A 19,226-nucleotide genomic window follows, 5' to 3' on the forward strand; every position below is an offset into this window, starting at 1 on the left:
ATCTTTGTGCAAGTGCTATTGAAAGTGGGGTCCAGCTGCTTGCTGCTCAAAAGCCAATAAAGAGGCAAGATTGTTGGAAAGGAAAATTTGCTTTATTTCCAGAAACCTCTAGCTGGTGAGGAGGGCAGACTTGTGTCAAAGGCTGACTCCTCCCCACTGATAATCAGTGGGCAAAAGCTTTTAAAGGGGAGTTTCAGGGGTGTACAAGCAGACAGAGGGGATTACACGCAGAAACAACACAGTCAGCTCCGACAACCATCTTCAGATTGGTCCTTCGGTGGTCTGACCAGCGTCATCCTGGTTGTTTCAAGTACAGTTCATTTTCAGCTCCAGAATCAATTTGTTCCCATTGCTTTGAGGCCAGTTCTTGGAATTGTGGCAGCTTAGGAAACAGCTCGGAGAAGGCAATGGCAACCCACTCCAGTACTCTTGTCTGGCAAATCCCATGGACCGAGGAGCCTGGTAGGCTGCAGTCCATGGGGTCACTAGGAGTCAGACATGACTGAGTGCCTTCACTTTCACTTTTCACTTTCATGAGTTGGAGAAAGAAATGGCAACCCACTCCAGTATTCTTGCCTGGAGGATCCCAGGGACGGGGGAGCCCGGTGGGCTGCCGTCTATGGGGTCGCATAGTTGGACATGACTGAAGCGACTTAGCAGCAGCAGCAGGAAACAGCTACAATCGGATCGTCATGTAATTAACTTCTTACACGTTATGGGTGGGGGTGGGGGTGTCTCAGTATCTATAAGAGGGTATGGCTCAGAATATTATCTATAGCTGCTGAAGAGGAACAAAAGATCCTTGACTTTGCTTAGTGACTAAACTATTACTATTTGGTCATGTTTGACTGTTTTCCTTTGCTTCTGCATTTTGTCAGTTCTCTGATTTAACTTATTCTTTGGCTCAAGTTTTTCTACAGACAAGAGGCAGGTGGAGGACACGGGGCAGAGGGACCATAGGGTCCTGCTCCGTGTCACAAGGAGTCAACCTGATCTCTGTTTGCAGCTCTGACCATGACACCACAAAGCCACAGGCTGAAAAGAGCGGTTGTGCCAGGAATGGGTTTCAGCCCAGGAGTGGCTGCAGCCTCATCTCACTCCCCTGGAAGGCCTGTTGGGAGGCAGCCGACCACATGCCTTCCTGGGATGTGCGTGACTGTCACTGCCCCCTTACAGGATGATCTGCCAGATCCTGTTATGAGTGAAATGAATGCTGTCGTTGTGCTCGCTGGCAACAGCCCGCGTCATACCATACAAAGGCCAACTGCTGCGTGTAGGGGGCTGGTGGGGGGGTGCCCAGCAAAGACACCTGGGAGCCACCCTGACAATGAGCTCTTTCAACTCAGCCTGAGGGGGAGCTGCTGGGGGTGCCGACCGACCCCCACCCACATGCCCGGTGCTGTAGCATCTAAGCCGAGCATCCGGGGTGAAGCAGGAAATGAGGCCAGAGTGCAGCAGAGTCGGAGCTGTGTTCTCTTGAAGGAACAGACGGGGCGGGGGTGACTCTTTGGGCTCCCTTAGAGCCGGGCCGGGCTCGCCGACAGCTGGACAGGTAGCACCGTCCACACTGGGGCATCCTCCCCTGTGACTCCCTCCTTCTCACTCCTTCCTGCCCCTCCGTCCCCCTGACCGATGGCAGCCTTCCACCCTCGCTTTCTTTTCCCCTCTGGTCCTGTTGCCCTTGCCCTACGGCTTCTCCGGAGAGGCAGGGAGAACACGAGACAGGAAAGGAGATACAGACGTGTGTGATTGGGGTCTGAGGGCCGCTCAGGCAAAGACAGAAACGTGCAAAGTTCCTTATAGATTATAATCTTCAACACACATGTGTGGGCACACGCATGCACACACACGCACACACATGCGCACACCCACGCGCATCTTCCCTGCATCTTGTCTCCAGGAATATTCTAGTCAGGAGTGAGGGCCTCAGGTTTGGAACCAGTTGTCAAGAGTCCTGGTCAAGGAATGTGCCTCCACTCACCTGACCTACAGTCAGGGGTCTTTGGGGAAAGTAGCAGAACCACGTTCTCACTACCTTCCCCCAACTCACCAGAGAGCCAGGTGTTAGAGGCTGTGCCCCCTTGACTCTGGGCAGCCCGCTGCATCCACAGCAGAACAGAACAAATGCTCAAAAATGCCTGCATTCGGTTACGTATTCTTAACACCCGCCGGCACGTCGCTCTCTGTAAAGCTGTGTTGAATAAGCTAAGACTCCCTCTTCTTGTCAGGCAAGGCCACCCTTTGATTCTTTTCTTCCCAGTAAAACAAACCACAGTCTTCCCAGGGGACTCAGCAGTAAAGAATCCGCCTGCAACGCAGGTGACTCAAGTTCAATCCGGGGGTCGGGAAGATCTTCTGGAGGAGAAAATGGCAACCCACTCCAGTATTCTTGCCTGGGAGATCCCATGGACAGAGGAACCTGGGCTACAGTCCATGCAGTCAAAGAGCTGGACATGACTTAGCGATAGTGTCATACATGATCGAGTGCAAGGGCTCTGGAGCCAGGCTGTCTGGGTTTGAACCCTGACCCTGCTCCTTGAGCGCTGTGTGATCCTGGACAAGTCACTTAACCTCTCTGTGCTGCAGCAGTTTCCTCCTTAAAGTGGCTTTTGATAGTACCTAGCTCCCGGGTTGTGAGGATGGTCTCGGTTAGTGTGTACGTGGTGTGTAGAACTGTGGGTGACCCGTGGCAACGACCTCATGGAGTAACTATAATGTGACAGTGTGTGTACCCTGCATGCCACCTATACAAGTTCCAGCTCGCCACCCTCAGGCAGGCATCCTGCTCACGTCATAGCCCCAGAGGCGGCTTAGCTTGCCCTGCCGGGGGGCAGCCAGGGCTCTGTGAGTCTGAGGGTAACTGGGTGAGGAGGGGATGAGGTTTTTTGTAGTTTTTCTTCAGGCAGAAGGAATCCACGGTGACATCAGTTAAGACCTTATTTTGCAGTCATGAGTTGGATGGCAGTTTTCCGCTAAACTCTTTGACCTATAGACTCCAGGGGGCACTTAAGTGGGGGGGGGTGCATCACAGGAGACCAGCGGGCTCCTCCCTCAGGGCAGAGCTGTGCCCAGCTCAGAGAAAGGGCACCGGGTTGAGGTGGTGCTACCTAAAGTCACAGTCCACTTCTCTGGATCCCACCTGCTTCCCAGGGGCTAGGTGGACACTGCAGCATCTCGGGTCCCCTACAGGGGGCTTCCCACAGGTCTCCAGCGACAAGTACAAAGTTATCCACCTGGCATCGTGAAGACACCGGTGAGAGCTGCCCACAGAGGGCGACAGCAGCCTGCAGTGTCGTGTTTACATCCTTCCGACATCAGCCTGATGGCTGTTTCCCACGAGGAACTGACATTTCCGCTATACTGCCAACCTTACGGACTAACCTCCGGGGTACCCACCATGCCTGTCATGGGAGAGGGAGGACGGATAAGGGAGATGGATGCAGGCGGCAGAGGAGGGATTGGCCTTGAACAAGGAGGACCAGTGTGGAGAAGGAACTGGCCCGTCCCATCCGAGGATGGGAAGTGGGTACAGGTTGCTAGGGAGAGTGTGGGGACCAGATCAGAGTGATGGCAAAGCAGTGCATTGGGCTGTGGGCTGGAGGGTCCAGCTGGACTCGGGGGAGCCTTGAAGTCTCAGCAGAACCGCTTGACTTGATTCTATAGGAAATGGCATGGACTTACATGGGAAGACATACGACTTGTCCTCGGGCTGGAGCCCAGCTAGGAAACATTCCCAGGTGGAGAGAGGGCAGGGGCAACCCAGGTCTGCAGGGAGACATGTAACCAAGCTGCATCCTGCCAGCCCTACGGCTAAACCAAATCCTCACGGTGGGGATTATCCATTACTTTTTCTAGTTCTTTCAGATTCCTAATCCTCTTGGCCCTGAGCATGGATAATCCAAGGCTTACGTGCACATGATTTTTCACAAGCTTTCCCAAGACCTTGGTCTTGTCAGTAGGTGAAACTGAGGCCCTGGCTGGGGCGCTCCGGAGTCACCGAGGAGGGGGATGGAGCGTGTCCCGGCGGCTTCTAAACCTGTGGCTCTTTAGCATCTTACAGAGAGAGGAGGGAAAGGCTGCATTGGACAAACAGCCATCTTAATGGCTTGTCAACAGAGGCGAGTGGGATTCCCACCCCAACCCCCATATTCCTCCAGCCCATTGGTCAGCGCTGGAGGAAGCCGGAGGATCCAGTAGGATCTGAAAAAAATAAACTTAATCCTTCACTGTGTGGGTGGGGAAGGAGGAAGTGAATCTGAGATGGGGGGCGTGGTTGTCCTGGGGGGAGGCCTGAGGGTGTGATGTCCCCAGGCCTGCCTGCCTCTCAGGAAGACTGTGGGGTGCAGGGCGTGGGGACCCTAAGAGGGGACTGGTCTCCCTGTGGGGGGAGGGCAGGGGCTGCTGACCCGTCTGACTTCCTCCCTGTCCTCCCTGGAGCCACCGCCCTTTACCTTCTGAGCAACCTCCTCCCCTGGGCTGCCTGCTGCTCTGTCTCCCTGGATCTGAGACAGTGTCCTGTCCCCAGCCAGGTGAGGACAGGAGCCTCAGCACCTGGAAGTGAGTGAGTGTGAACGCGAGTGTGTGTGTTTGGGGGGGCTGGGCTAGGACCACCACAGATCAGAGCTGGGGTGGGGAGGAGTAGAAAGCTTGTAGCCAGGGTGGGTGGGGGCACTGTCCTGCACCCTGGAGCTCAAGGACTGGTCTGGGACCCATCACCGACCTCAACGCCCCCGGCGAGCAGCCAGAGCACGTCGGGCACCAACCGGAGGAGCCCAGGAGGAGCCACAGGGTGAGTGAAGCCGTGGACCGAACTGGGGGTGGCTGGGTTTGGTGAGGCTGGGAAAGAAGCCTGGGGTGCTCAGTAGACCGCAGGTGGAATGAGAAGACTAAGGAAACCCAGCGAGTCACGCCTCTCTGCCGCTCCCCTTGGGCTGCACGACAGCCACGCTCCTCCCTTGGGCCCTGTAATATCAGGGGGCGCCGGGCAGGGGGCGCTGCCGAGAGGGGCAGCAGAAGTGTGAGGATCCGAGCCCCGCTGTGGCCCATGGACTCGCCCCAAAGGGGACCGTGGGTGGTGGTGGTCATCCAATGCCCGAGGGCAGAGCAGTGGGGACCCCTAGCCCATGTCCTGGGTTCCTAGACCCTCAGGCTGTGGGAAGGGGAGGGAGTAGGCAGAGGAGGTGGTCTACGTGAGATGCAAACCCCACTTCTAACCTTAGGTGCTCAGAATGGCCGGGGCCCTGGAGAAACTCTGGAATAAATACTTGTGGGCCTTAGAGAACGGAGGTAGGAGGTGGCGTCACCGGATGGCGTTTTTCTTATGTTTATTCCACCCAGACTAATGCCAAGCAGTTGGAGGAAGAAGAGCTGGTGACCAGCAGAGTGAGGGAGGGGCGGGTGGAGGGTGGGCCTGGAGGCCATCTTGGCTGCCTGCCTCCTCTTGCTTTTCCAGACCCGAGGATGGATTCCTGGTTCCTGGTGGGCTCGCCGCTGCCTGTCACCCTCCTGCTGGCCGTCTACCTCCTCCTGGTGTGGCAGGGCCTCGCCTTATGTCCAGTCGTGAGCCTCTGAGTCTGGCAGGGCCCCTCGCCGCCTACAACCTGGAACTGGTGGTTCTCTCGGGGTACATGTTCTATGAGGTAAGGCTGGTGGGGGACCCTGCAGTCCCAGGGTCTCTTCCTTGGGGGTGCCAGGGGATAAATAAAACCATGATCTTCCCATGCAGATAACTGAGAAGCCTCGACGGGGCCGGAGGGGCTGGAATTCTGGGTTATCTTTGGCTGCCATGTCTTTACTTGTTGTTCAGTTGCTCAGTCATGTCCAGCTCTTGGCGACCCCATGGACTGCAGCACGCTAGGCTCCTCTGTCTCCCATTATCTCCCAGAGTTTGCTCAAATTCATGTCCACTGATGCTATCTAACCATCTCATCCTCTGCCTCTCTCTTCTCCTTTTGCCTTCAGTCTTTCCCAGCATCATTTAGATGCAAACCTCCATCCCTAAAGCCCATTTTCCTTAAATAAAAAAGTGGAAGTGAGCGGCGAGCCCGCGTGGAATTCATTCTCTACTTGCACCTAAAAGCCACCACCTCCTATTTCTGCCTGGGCTCTGCTAACCTCAGTTCCATTTTCTGAGCTCCAAACCCAGTGATCCTTCCAGATGTGTTGTTTGTCTCCCAATAGCAAGAACGTCCAAGGCAGGGCTGTCTCTTACTTCTCTTTGTAAAGACAGGCCCCTCAGAATGTCTGGTACCATATGGAAGAGGCTGACACCTTATGAGACACGTCCGAGAGCTTGTCATTTAATTGTGGTGACAGATTACTCCGATGCTCCCATGATCCTCTGAAAGCCTGCCATGCCCACGTTGGCTTCCTGCTCAGAAGCCCTCCATAGCTCCCTTGGCCAGCAGGACCAGAATGAAGAGTCTCTCATTCAGGGAATTTTATTCGGTTCATCAAGGTGGCTCGGGGCTCAGAGCAGGGTCCAATGTGAAGTGTTTAGTACCATTCTGGATTCATTTTCACATGAGCAGACAATGATAAAATTTCAGTTTCTTAAAACAGCCTTCAAGACCCTTCATGAGGGATTTTCCTGGCAGTCCTGTGGGTAAGACTCCGCACTTCCGCGGCAGGGGACACAGGTTCAATCCCTGATTGGGGAACTAAGATCCTGCACGCTGTGTGGCAGGTGGCCAAAAAGTTAAAAAAAAAAAAAAAATCATGAACAGATTCTGCTGGATCTCTGCTCCTGTGGCTGCCCCTCTGCTGGTAGAAGCCTCCACCACCACCCCACTGATACCTCTCAGCCCTGGGAGTCAGAAGTCCAGATATTCCTTCCAGCGTGCAACTTCCTCACTTTCTCCTCTGCTGGCCCCATGGCCTCCTCATTGCCAGCTTGCTACCAGCTCCTGGAACACCTCCTGTTTCCTATTCATCCTGGAAAGCAAGGATGGGTTCCTGTATCCTCAGGGGAGCACTTAGCTTCCTGGGGGTGGGGCTGATGGGCGCATGGCTTCATGTCGCCTCTGACTTAGGGTCTCATGCAGAGTAGGTGCCTGGTGTGGGTCTGTGGTCCATGTTTACCCACATTAAAAACAAAACAAAACAAAACTGGAGGCCAGCAGGATGTGTGCAAGGCCAGCCTCTGAGCCAGCCAGAGCGCAGGGTTGACCTCGTTGGCAGTCGTTCACCAAGCGTCAGTGAGGGCTGGGGAGGGATGTTGGTGTCCAGAATGTCCTCTCGGGCCTTCAACCAGCCAGGCTCTAGCAGGGTGGGGCAGGGCAGGCATCGTGACTTAATCGTTCCCTATTTGCTTCCTTCTAGTTCATGGCCACTTCACTCCTGGCTAACTACAGCTACCTCTGCCAGCCAGTAGACTACAGCCAGAACGAGCTTTGGATGAGGGTAAGACAGGCAGTGGGAGGGTCGGCCTGGAGATGTTATCAGAGTCTATGCTTGGTCTGCTCGCAGGCCTCAGGCTGATAAGTGGGGAGAAGACGTGCTGAGGCAAGGAATACACCTTTGATTGACAAGATGGCAGACTAATGTCTCAAAATAACCATCCTAAAGGGGTCTGGATGCCAGGTTCTTTTATAGAACAGAGATGGGAGGGGGTGAGGAAACAAAGTAAAAAGTCATTAATCTTGCATTTAAAGATTTCCCAGAATGGCCAGCCTGGGAGTGGGAGTGAGGGGATGTGTTAATGTCTTTTTTCTTGCAGCCATTCACAGGTGGGCAGGGTCCAGAAGTCTCCATGAACAAGGGCAGGGTCCAGACATCTCCATGAACAAAGGCCCTTTAGTTTAACACTGAGGCAGGGGGCCAGGGTTCCCCGAGACCGGCCATTATGTATGGACAGTATCCTTTTAGTGAACAAAAAGCAATGGGGAGAAGTTAACGAAACAAGTCCAACATGTAGCCAGATTTTGTTCTTCTCTGTAACAGAGAGAGAGTTCATAGGATGAACTTCATAAAACCAGGTGCCGTCCCCTGTCTTCTGATGGGACTCAGTGAAGATCAGCTCAGTACAGGCTCAGAAGACCTCAGTGTGACTCTTAGCTCTGCCAGTTCCTTGCTGTGTGACCATGGGTAGCTTCCCAGCCTTTTATGGGCCTCAGTTTTTTATCTATAAAATGGGGATATGACATTTATTTTATAAAAGGAAACAATTGGATGAAGATAGAACAAGCTGATGTATGAAAGAGTTCACTCCTGGGCCTGGCACATATGGAATGTGTGGTAGCCAAGTGGTCAATATTCCATTATTTTTAGCTGCTCTTTCAACTGGAAGCAGAACAAAAGGCTTCCTTGCAGTAAAAAAAAAAAAAGAACTTAGGCTTGGCTAGTCACCAGTGATTTGGGTGTTGAATCAAGGGAGATTGAATGATGGACTCAAATCTTGCTGCTCAAAACATGGTCCATGGACCAGAGATGGCAGGAACATCACTGGGAACTTGTTGGAAATGCAGAAATTCATGGCTTACCCCAGGAACATGAGTTCAGAATCTGCTTTTCAACAAACAAGATCCCTGAGTGATCTGTGTGCTGGTTAAAAGTCACGGATCCTCCTTTTTTCTGTGCCAACAGGTATCTTCTTGCAGGCAGGTGGGCATTGTGGGGGCAGAGGGTGCAGAGGGACTGTCAGGGTTGCAGCCAAAGTCAGTGGTGCCAGGTCAGAGGTACCACCAGCCTGAGAGCACTCTGACTGCACTTCCCTTCCTTGCCCAGCAGATGGCGAGTGTGTGCTGGTGGTGCTTCTTCTCAAAAGTCCTTGAATTACTTGACACAGTGAGTGCCTGTCCCTTGTATAGAATTACCTCTGTCAGCCAGGTCTGGGGTGGTTTTGAAGGCACTGTGAATAAACGCTTCCCTCCAGCATCCCTGGTGGCCACACCTGAGGCTGATGTCAGAGACAAATCTCAATCCCATGACCTGGAGAAAGGAGGATGCATTTGCTTCCATTAGCAACCAGGTTCCAGGTTAAGTGGAAATGGGAAGAGAAACAAACTTTAGAAACTGTTGTTATGTAGCAAGGGACATCAGACAGCAAAAGCCTTAAGTGTTATAAGTAAAAGAAGTCCTGCTTGTGAATCCAGAAGTCTTGTGGGGGTGGGGCGAGGCCACAGTTTTGGGGGTGGTGATAAAGTCTCTCTTAAAGTGGAGTCTGAGTGGAGAACCTTAGGGAATTTGCCTGATGGTTCTCTGGGTCCTGGGCTGGGTGTTTGACACTTGAGTTCTCTACCCAGTGCCCTTGGGTGGGGTGGGGGGTGGGGTTGGTCAGGTAATACTGGAAGATCCCAGCCCCTGAAGCCAAGTTACGTTCAAAATCCCAGCTTGGCCTCCGATTAGATGTATAACCTTGAACAACTTGGGCTTCCTTGGTGGCTCAGCAGTAAAGAATCCACCAGCCAATGGAGGAGATGCGGGTTTGATCCCAGAGTCGGGACAATCCCCTGGAGAAGGCAGTGGCAACCCACTCCAGTATTCTTACCTGGAGAATCCCACGGACAGAGGAACCTGGTGGGCTACAGTCCATGGGATCACAGAGAGTCAGACACCACTTAGTGACTGAAGAACAGCGACAAACAGCTTACTTAAATTCTGTGCCTCAGCTTTGCTGTCTATAAAATGGAAATGAGTATAAACCGCATGCCATTATGAGTGTTTATATGAGCTTTTATACATACAGAGGACCTGGCACACGGAAGGGGCTGTCCAGGCATTTGACTGCGGTTATCACCCTTGAGTTTTAGCCTCCCTGTCGGTACAGAAGGCACAGTCACCCTGTCCCTGGTATCTGAGGCCCCAGGAGGAGTCTGGAGGAGCAATGACCCCAGAATTGAGCCTTCTCTTCCTCCACAGGTCTTCTTTATATTACGAAAGAAGCCTGAGCAGATCACCTTCCTGCACCTCTACCACCATGGCACCGTGCTCTTCAACTGGTGGGCAGGGGTCAAATACGTGCCGGGGGGTCAAGGTGAGTGAGGGGCTTGGGCAGGACTTGTGAGGCAGACCTCTTTCTGCTGGACTGAGTGCCAGCCAGCTCCGGAGGCATGCAGCCCGGCTCCCGGGTTCCTCTTCTCTGTGGCCATGACTCCTGGCCCCTGCTCCCACTTTCTCTCTGTTGCTCCCTGGAGCATCCTAGTCACCCCTCCCTGGAGTTGGGGAGGAGGCACCTGGAGACACTCAAGGCCATCAGCCCAGAGAGGGCAGGAGGCATTGTAAGCATCCCCGTCTGGCATCCTTGTAACCCACAGCCCACCTTCGTGACCTCGAGCAGCCCGTGTGGGACCCCCTTGTGATAGGGCCATACCAGGGCTCGTCTCTGTGGGGTGTGCAGAGATGGCTCCTTGGAAGACTGAAACTGAAAGAGAGAGTCCAGAGCACAGGCAAGCCTGGAGCCACTCACTTCCCTCCATCTTCCCACCCTACCCTGCAGCCTTCGTCGGGATGCTGAACGCTCTGGTCCATGTCTTCACGTACCTGTACTATGGACTGGCCAGTCTGGGGCCCCGCCTGCACCCCTTCCTGTGGTGGAAGCGGCACCTTACCATCCTGCAGCTGGTGAGAAAGACCTGCTGGCTCCAAGGGTCTCAGTGGAGCCCCGGCTTCTATTCTCAACTGCACCAGTGACTTGTAATCTGACCACGAAAAAGTCCTTCTTGTCGCTTCCTTAGCCTCTCAACTTGCAACATCTCAGCAACCATCTCGCCAGATCCTAGCACCGACCCTGACTTCCTGACCTGATGTGAGGCCCGAAACAAGCGATTCCGGCCTCAGTCTCATCTTCCAGTGAAGTGAGGGGGCTGGGCTAGGTGCTCTTGGACGGCTAATGTCCTGCGAGTCTGTGGTCACTGTTGCATCCCTGGGGGACTGGGGGACCCTGTTGTTTGGAGAGCATCATCGCCAACTGTAGGTGACTGCCTGAGCTGTCCCCTTTGGGGCTCAGGATAGACTGAAGTCATCATCAGTGTAGACGTGACAGGGTGGGATGGGGAAAAACGGGGGACCAGACCAAGAGAGGGGTCAGGAAGGTTCTTAGCATCATGAGAAGGAAGGCCTGGGGTGGTGCTTCCTAGTTCTTCCTCGTCCTGAGCCCTGGGAGCCCGAAGGTCAAGGGGAGCATCTGCCTGTTCCTTTGCTTCTCACCCTCTCCTGTCTTCTCTTTCCTCTCCTACCTCCTCTCCCCAGGGTCAGTTTGTGGCCATTGCCGCCTGCTCCTCCTACAATCTCTTTGCTGAGTGCCCCTTCCCCGACAGCTTCAACGTGGCTGTCCTCCTGTACTCCCTCAGCCTCTTGGCCCTTTTCCTCAACTCCTACCAGCAGACATACCTGAGGAACAAGCAGAAGAAATTGGCTTAAGGGGAAGGACCACGGACGGAAACTAACAGAGCTGTTCCCACAGAGAGCTCACATCCCACCTGGGCTGAGCAGATTCCTCTGGGCCCGAGGCTCATTCTACGAGCAAGGACAAGACTCGCCTCTATTCCAGAGTCCAGGAAGACAGAAGTGGACTCAGCTTCTTGAACTCACTTCTCATGTGGATTTGTCACTGTTTGTACACCTCCTTTCAGATACACAATAGAAAGGGTGTATGTGTGTGGGGGGGGACGCTCAGTTGTGTCCAATTCTTTTGCAACCCCATGGACTCTAGCCCACTAGGTTCGTCTGTCTGTGGGATTCTCCAGGCAAGAATATCGGAGTGGTTTGCCATTGCCTTCTCCAGGAGATCTTCCCAACCCATGTCTGTTGTGTCTCCTGCTTTGGTGGGTGGGTTCTTTACCACTGAGCCACCTCTGCTAGACATGAGCCCCACAGGAGGAACTGTCTTACTCTCCATGTTCCCCAGACCTGGCACAGCACCTCAATAAGTAGGCATTTGGATCCGTATCTTGCCCCACTGGTGGTCATGACCTCTGATGAAGAGCAGAGCTGGGAGCATGGAGGAGGTCAAGGCTGGCTTGATCTCTCACCTTGTGGGTTGAGACAGTGACTGAGAATGTCTACCCAGGAAGTGGGTCTGTGTGATTTCTAGTATGGATGTGCAGACATTTCCCCGGCATATCTCTCTGTTCACTAGTGCCTGCATATGTATTTACCAAGTTGTATATTTCTATGTGTGTGAGTGGGGTGGCAGACGGGGCTACACATATATGTCTGAATGTGTGTGCTAAGTCACTTCAGTCGTGTCTGACTCTTTGCGACCCTGTGGACTGTAGCCCACCAGGCTACTCTGTCCGTGGGATTCTCCAGGAGGGAATACTGGAGTGGGTTGCCATTGCTCACCACCAGGGGATCTTCCCAGCCCAGGTATTGAACTCTTGTCTCTTATGTCTCCCTCTTTGGTAGGCAGGTTCTTTACCACTAGCGCCACCTGGGAAGCCCCATATGTCTGAACACTTGTTTTCAAATACATGTATATGCTTCCATTTATGATTTTCTTTGTTGGTATTTTTAATTGGCTCTTCTGTAAATCTTAGAAAGTGCCACTCTGGCAAATAAAAGCTGCTGGGATCCATTCTGTCCCAGTGGGAGACACAGAAGTCCATGAGAAGCCTCTGAATACATGTTTCACTGACAGCCTCCAAACAGGGATGTGAAAAAAACGAGGGATGGGGTAAAACAAATGCGATCCACTTCACAGAGAGAGAAACGGAGGACTAGCAAAAAGAAGTGTACAATTGGGATCAGGTGGGATGTTGGGAGCAAACGTCTGCTGGGCTGTTTAAGGCTGCAACTGAATGGGTGTCTGGAATGCGGTTTTCCTGGGAACCGACAGAGAACACTTGGCGCAGTGGTAAAGAATCCACCTGCCAGTGCAAGAGACACAGAAGACGTGGGTTCTTTCCCTGTGTTGGGAAGATCCCCTGGAGGAGGAAGTGGCAGCCCACTCCAGTATTCTTGCCTGGGAAATCCCATGGACAGAGGAGCCTGGCCGGCTACAGTCCGTGGGGTTGACAGACAGGACTGAGTGACTGACCACGTGTGAGCACACACTCCGCTATGCCTGCAAGATGCTGTTTCTCCTTTATAATCTCTCCCCTTAACCCTTTCCTTCACCGAGGAGGTTTTTATTTTGTGATGCCTCAACAGTTAAGGACGTTAAAGACCCACTGAAGCTTCTGCAGGGCTATTTGGGGACTATTTATCCATCAGGTACTCTAGTTAATTAACTCAAGCTAGGCAGGGCTGTATCCTGTGGACAAAATGCTCAGAGAAAATTCCCTCCTAGTTACGCAGGATATGAATGCCTCCCACACACTTTTGCACAGCAGGTTGAGTGTCTTTGCAGGTTGAAGGGGGGGCGCTTATTTTAAGGCAATCTTAAAAAAAAAAAAAACGCCCACACCGGAGCAAGGTCTGTTGGTTTGCTTAGCAGCCAGGATAAAGGAAGGATGAGTCATCCCAGAGTTCAGAGCTAATACTTGCCCTTCGTGACCGCCTCTCCTGATTGAGCAGCGCAAGAGGAAGTGCTGTATGTCCTGGGTCACGTCTGAATGAAATAAGATTTTGGCGGGGAGAGCCCGGTATGAGAAAGCACGGTGGAGAGGGTTTGGGGAAAAATTCTCAGGGAGCTGAAGGTGTCCATCCTTTTTTTTTCAATCCCACGCTTTGTTGTGATGACCCTACCTGGTTCAGGGCTGCTGAGCAGGATATTGTACATCAGGGTACAAAGGCTGTGTGAGATTACAAAACAAAGTTATTTGGATTTGTCAAAACACTGCCAGATTCCTAATTAATACGGTGGGAGTTCGTCTCTATGAACGTTTAAAGATAATGGGAAGCAAGAGTGCTGGTTAGATTTTTAAATATATAGCGTGAATTCACGCTGCATGGCTTCAGTTGTGTCCAACTCTTTGCGACCCCATGGACTGTAGCCCACCAGGCTCCTCTGTCCATGGGATTCTCCAGGCAAGAATACTGCAGTGGGTTGCCATTTCCTTCTCCAATCACATAGGATGTTGCACTTCTATTAAAATGTTCTCCAAGCCAACAGCCTCCAACCAGGCCATACTTAAAGCCTTCCCTTTTCCCGCTATGGAGCTTTCCTATCTGTCTGCCTTTGAATCCCTGCCAAAATACAGTGATTCCTGCCCCAGCCAGCTCTGAATAAACAGCCTTTACTTGTTCCCATTGGGTCTGGCTTTGGTTATTTCCACATCGAGAAGTCTTCTGGGCCTGCACCTTAAGACCAGAGGGTGTTATGGTCTACCTACACTAGGGAGGATCCCAGACATTGCCCCAAATTTTCCTATCACTTTCCTCTAGCCCAGGTGGTAGGCTTGCCAGATAAAAGGAGGGTTCCTAGATACACTTGAACTTAAAAAAAAAAAAAAAGAAAATTTTTAGTGTAAATATGTTCCAAGCAGTATGCACAATTGCACTCATCTCACATGCTAGTAAAGTAATGCTCAAAATTCTCCAAGCCAGGCTTCAGCAATATGTGAACCGTGAACTTCCTGATGTTCAAGCTGGTTTTAGAAAATGCAGAGGAACCAGAGATCAAATTGCCAACATCCGCTGGATCATGGAAAAAGCAAGAGAATTCCACAAAAACATCTATTTCTGCTTTATTGACTATGCCAAAGCCTTTGAATGTGTGGATCACAATAAACTGTGGAAAATTCTGAGAGAGATGGGAATACCAGACCACCTGATCTGCCTCTTGAGAAATCTGTATGCAGGTCAGGAAGCAACAGTTAGAACTGGACATGGAACAACAGACTGGTTCCAAATAGGAAAAGGAGTACGTCAAGGCTGTATATTGTCACCCTGTTTATTTAACTTATATGCAGAGTACATCATGAGAAACGCTGGACTGGAAGAAACACAAGCTGGAATCAAGACTGCCGGGAGAAATATCAATAACCTCAGATATGCAGATGACACCACCCTTATGGCAGAAAGTGAAGAGGAACTAAAAAGTCTCTTGATGAAAGTGGAGAGTGAAAAAGTTGGCTTAAAACTCAACATTCAGAAAACGAAAATCATGACATCTCGTCCCATCACTTCATGGGAAATAGATGGGGAAACAGTGGAAACAGTGTCAGACTTTATTTTGGGGGGCTCCAAAATCACTGCAGATGGTGACTGCAGCCATGAAATTAAAAGACACTTACTCCTTGGAAGGAAAGTTACGAGCAACCTAGATAGCATATTCAAAAGCAGAGACATTACTTTGCCAACAAAGGTCCGTCTAGTCAAGGCTATGGTTTTTCCTGTGGTCATGTATGGATGTGAGATTTGGACTGTGAAGAAGGCTGAGCACCGAAGAATTGATGCTTTTGAACTGTGGTGTTGGAGAAGACTCTTGAGAGTCCCTTGGACTGCAAGGAGATCCAACCAGTCCATTCTGAAGGAGATCAGCCCTGGGATTTCTTTGGAAGGAATGATGCTGAAGCTGAAACTCCAGTACTTTGGCCACCTCATGCGAAGAGTTGACTCATTGGAAAAGACTCTGTTGCTGGGAGGGATTGGTGGCAGGAGGAGAAGGGGACGACAGAGGATGAGATGGCTGGATGGCATCACTGACTCGATGGACTTGAGTCTGGATGAACTCCGGGAGTTGGTGATGGACAGGCAGGCCTGGCGTGCTGCGATTCATGGGGTCGCAAAGAGTCGGACACAACTGAGCGACTGATCTGATCTGATCTGATCTGATCTATGATAAAAAATGTATTTGTTGTTTATCTGAAATTCAAATAAGATATAACTAGGTATCCAATTGGAGAAGGAAATGGCAACCCACTCCAGTGTTCTTGCCTGGAGAATCCCATGGACGGAGAAGCCTGGTGGGCTGCCGTCCATGGGGTCTCACAGAGTTGGACACGACTGAAGCGACTTGGCAGTAGGTATCCTATATGTTTATTTGCTAAATCTGGTCATCCTATAGGAGCAATGAAGCATTCTCAGGCTCCACTCTCACAGGTGGAAATAAAAAGTTAAGGAAAAGAAAGAGAGGTGGCCTGGTGGGGCTACAAGAAGTTTCAGAGCTAACAGGAGGGAGAACACATTGGAGGTGATGCAGGAAGCCCTTCCAGGATTGAATGAGGATTCAGCATCATCTCAAGGGATTTCCAGGCTGGAGAAGGGATGCCAGAGAGAAGTGACTCTTCCGGTTCACTGCAGCACTGATTAGAATAGCCAAGATGTGGAAACAACCCAAATGCCCACCAGCAGAGGAACGGATAAAGAAGACGTGGTGTGTATATATAATGGAGTATTGCTAAGTCGATTCAGTCGTGTCCGACTCTGTGTGACCCCGTAGACGGCAGCCTCCTCCGTCCTTGGGATTCTCCAGGCAAGAACGATGGAGTGGGTTGCCATTTCCTTCTCCAATGCAGGAAAGTGAAAAGTGAAAGTGAAGTCGCTCAGTCGTGTCCGACTCTTTGCGACCCCATGGACTGCAGCCTACCAGGCTCTTCCGTCCATGGGAGTTTCCAGGTAAGAGGACTGGAGTGGGTGCCATTGCCTTCTCCGAATGGAGTATCACCCAGCCACTAAAAAGAATGAAATCATGCCGTTTGCAGCTACATAGATGGACTTAGAGATGGTCATACTGAGTGAAGTCAGACGGAGAAAGAGAGATATCAAATGGCATCCCTTGTATGCAGAACCTAAAAAGAAATGATACAAATGAACTTATTTATAAAACAGAAAGAGACTCACAGACTCAGAGACTGAACTCATGGTTACCGAAGGGGAAGGATGGGGGAAAGGGAGAATTAGGGAGTTTGGGATGGACATGTACACACTGCTATATTTAAAATGGATCAACAGCAAGGACCTACTGTATAGCACAAGGAACTCTTCTCAGTGTTATGTGGCAGCCTGGATGGGACGGGAGACTGGGGGAGAATGGATATATGCATATGCATGGATGAGTCCCTTTGTTGTCTACCTGGAACTATCACAACATTGCTAATTGGCTGTGAAAGTGAAAGTGTCATCTCCGACTCTTTTCGAGCCCATGGACTGCAGCCTGCCAGGCTCCTCTGTCCATGGGATTCTCCAGGCAATAATAGTGAAGTGGATTGCCATTTCCTCCAGGGGATCCTTTCTGACCCAGGGATTGAACCCAATTGATCCAATCCAGTCTCTTGCACTACAGGCAGATTCTTTACTGTCTGAACCACCCCAGTTCAGTTCAGTTCAGTTCAGTTCAGTTGCTTAGTCGTGTCCAACTCTTTGCGACCCCATGGACTGCAGCACGCCAGAGCTCCCTGTCCATCACCCCCAGAGCTTGCTCAAACTCATGTCCATCAAGTCATGATGCCATCCAACCATCTCATCCTCTGTCATCCCTTTCTCCTCCCACGTGCAATATTTACCAGCATCAGGGTCTTTCCCAATTAATCAGTTCTTCACATCAGGTGGCCAAAATATTGGAACTTAAGCTTCAACATCAGTCCTTCCAATGAATATTCAGGACTTATTTCCTTTAGGATAGACTGGTTGGATCTCCTTGCAGTCCAAGGGACTCTCAAGAGTCTTCTCCAACTCCACAGTTCAAAAGCATCAATTCTTCGGTGCTCAGGTTTCTTTATAGTCCAACTCTCTCATCCATACATGACTACTGGAAAAACCATAGCCTTGACTAGACGAAGTAATGTCTTTGTTGGCAAAGTAATGTCTCTTCTTTTTAATATGCTGTCTAGGTTGGTCATAGCTTTTCTTCCAAGGAGCAAGCATCTTTTAATTTCATGGCTGCAATCACCATCTGCAGTGATTTTGGAGCCCCAAAAAATAAAGTCTGCCACTGTTTCAACTGTTTCCCCATCTATTTGCCTTGAAGTGATGGGACCAGATGCCTTGATCTTAGTTTTCTGAATGTTGAGCTTTAAGCCAACCTTTTCACTCTCCTCTTTCACTTTCAACAAGAGGCTCTTTAGTTCTTCTTATCTGAGGTTATTGAAATTTCTCCCAGCAATCTTGATTCAGCTTGTGCTTCATCCAGCCCAACATTTCTTATGATGTACTCTTCATATAAGTTAAATAAGCAGGGTGACAATACACAGCCTTGACGTACCCCTGTCCCTATTTGGAACCAGTCTATTGTTCCATGTCAGGTTCTAACTGAACCACCCTGGAAACCTGTAAATTGGCTATGCATGTGTGCTAAGTTGCTTCAGTTGTGTCTGACTCTGCATTCCCTTGGTCTGTAGCATGCCAGGCTCCTCTGCCCATGGGATTCTCCAGGTAAGCATACTGGAGTGGGTTGCCCTGCCCTCCTCCAGAAACTGGCTATACTTCAACATAAAGTTAAAAAATTTTTTAAAGAGAGAAATGGAGTGATTATTCTGCTGCAGGAGTATGCGATCAAGACACATCTAGACCTGGAAGTGGAGGCCTGCTTCTCACCAGGGCCGCAGCGGCATTTCTGTAAGCACTGGTCCCCACACACCCACCCCAAGCTTCACACCAACCCATGAAGAGGAAAGGGGATGGGAGGGAGAGACTGAATACAATTGTTATCAAGCTGAAATGATGTTTCAGGCCTTCTAGGGGAGTGTGTTGACATTGCCGAATTTAATTGGTTTACCTGGAAAAGACATTATTTTTCTGCAGTTAGCATGAAGCCTCATAATATTAAAAAGCAAATCCAGTGATCAGAACATTTTTAGGATTTAACACTTTGCACATACAAGTCTGGTGTCTGTGAGGCATTTGAAAATTCATACTCACCATATATATGGGCTTCAAGTCTTTTTAAGCACTGACTGGAGGTCCATGACTTCTTTTTTTTTTAATTTTATGGATGAATGGATAAAGAAGATGTGGCCCATATAGACAATGGAATATTACTCAGCCATCAAAAGAATGAGATAATGCCATTTGCAGCAACATGGATACTACTAGAGATTATCTTACCAAGTGAAGTAAATCAGAAAGACAAAGATAAATACTGTATGATATGACTTACACGTGGAATCTAAGCTATGACACAAATGAACATATCTATGAAAGAGAGACAGACTCACGGACATAGAGGACAGACTAAGGCAGATGGGGGACAGGGGAACGGATGAAGTGGGAATTCGGGATTAGCAGATGCAAGCTATTATGTATAGAATGGATGAGCAACAAGGTCCTACTCTAGAGAACAGGGAATTATATTCAGTATCTTGTGATAAACCACAATGGAAAATACTTTTTTACAAAAGTGTGCACATATACATATAACTGCACTTTGCTGTACATAGAAATTAACACTGCACTATATTAATAAG

At 50.5% G+C, this 19,226-nt stretch overlaps 1 pseudogene; it reads left to right on the forward strand.

Moving 5' to 3' along the window:
- Window positions 1-2,392: 2,392 nt before the first annotated feature.
- Window positions 2,393-11,656, forward strand: LOC113892334 (annotated as a pseudogene).
- Window positions 11,657-19,226: the final 7,570 nt, after the last annotated feature.

The sequence above is a fragment of the Bos indicus x Bos taurus genome, chromosome 5 (genome assembly GCF_003369695.1).
Source record: "Bos indicus x Bos taurus breed Angus x Brahman F1 hybrid chromosome 5, Bos_hybrid_MaternalHap_v2.0, whole genome shotgun sequence".
In the NCBI taxonomy this organism is placed as follows: domain Eukaryota; kingdom Metazoa; phylum Chordata; class Mammalia; order Artiodactyla; family Bovidae; genus Bos; species Bos indicus x Bos taurus.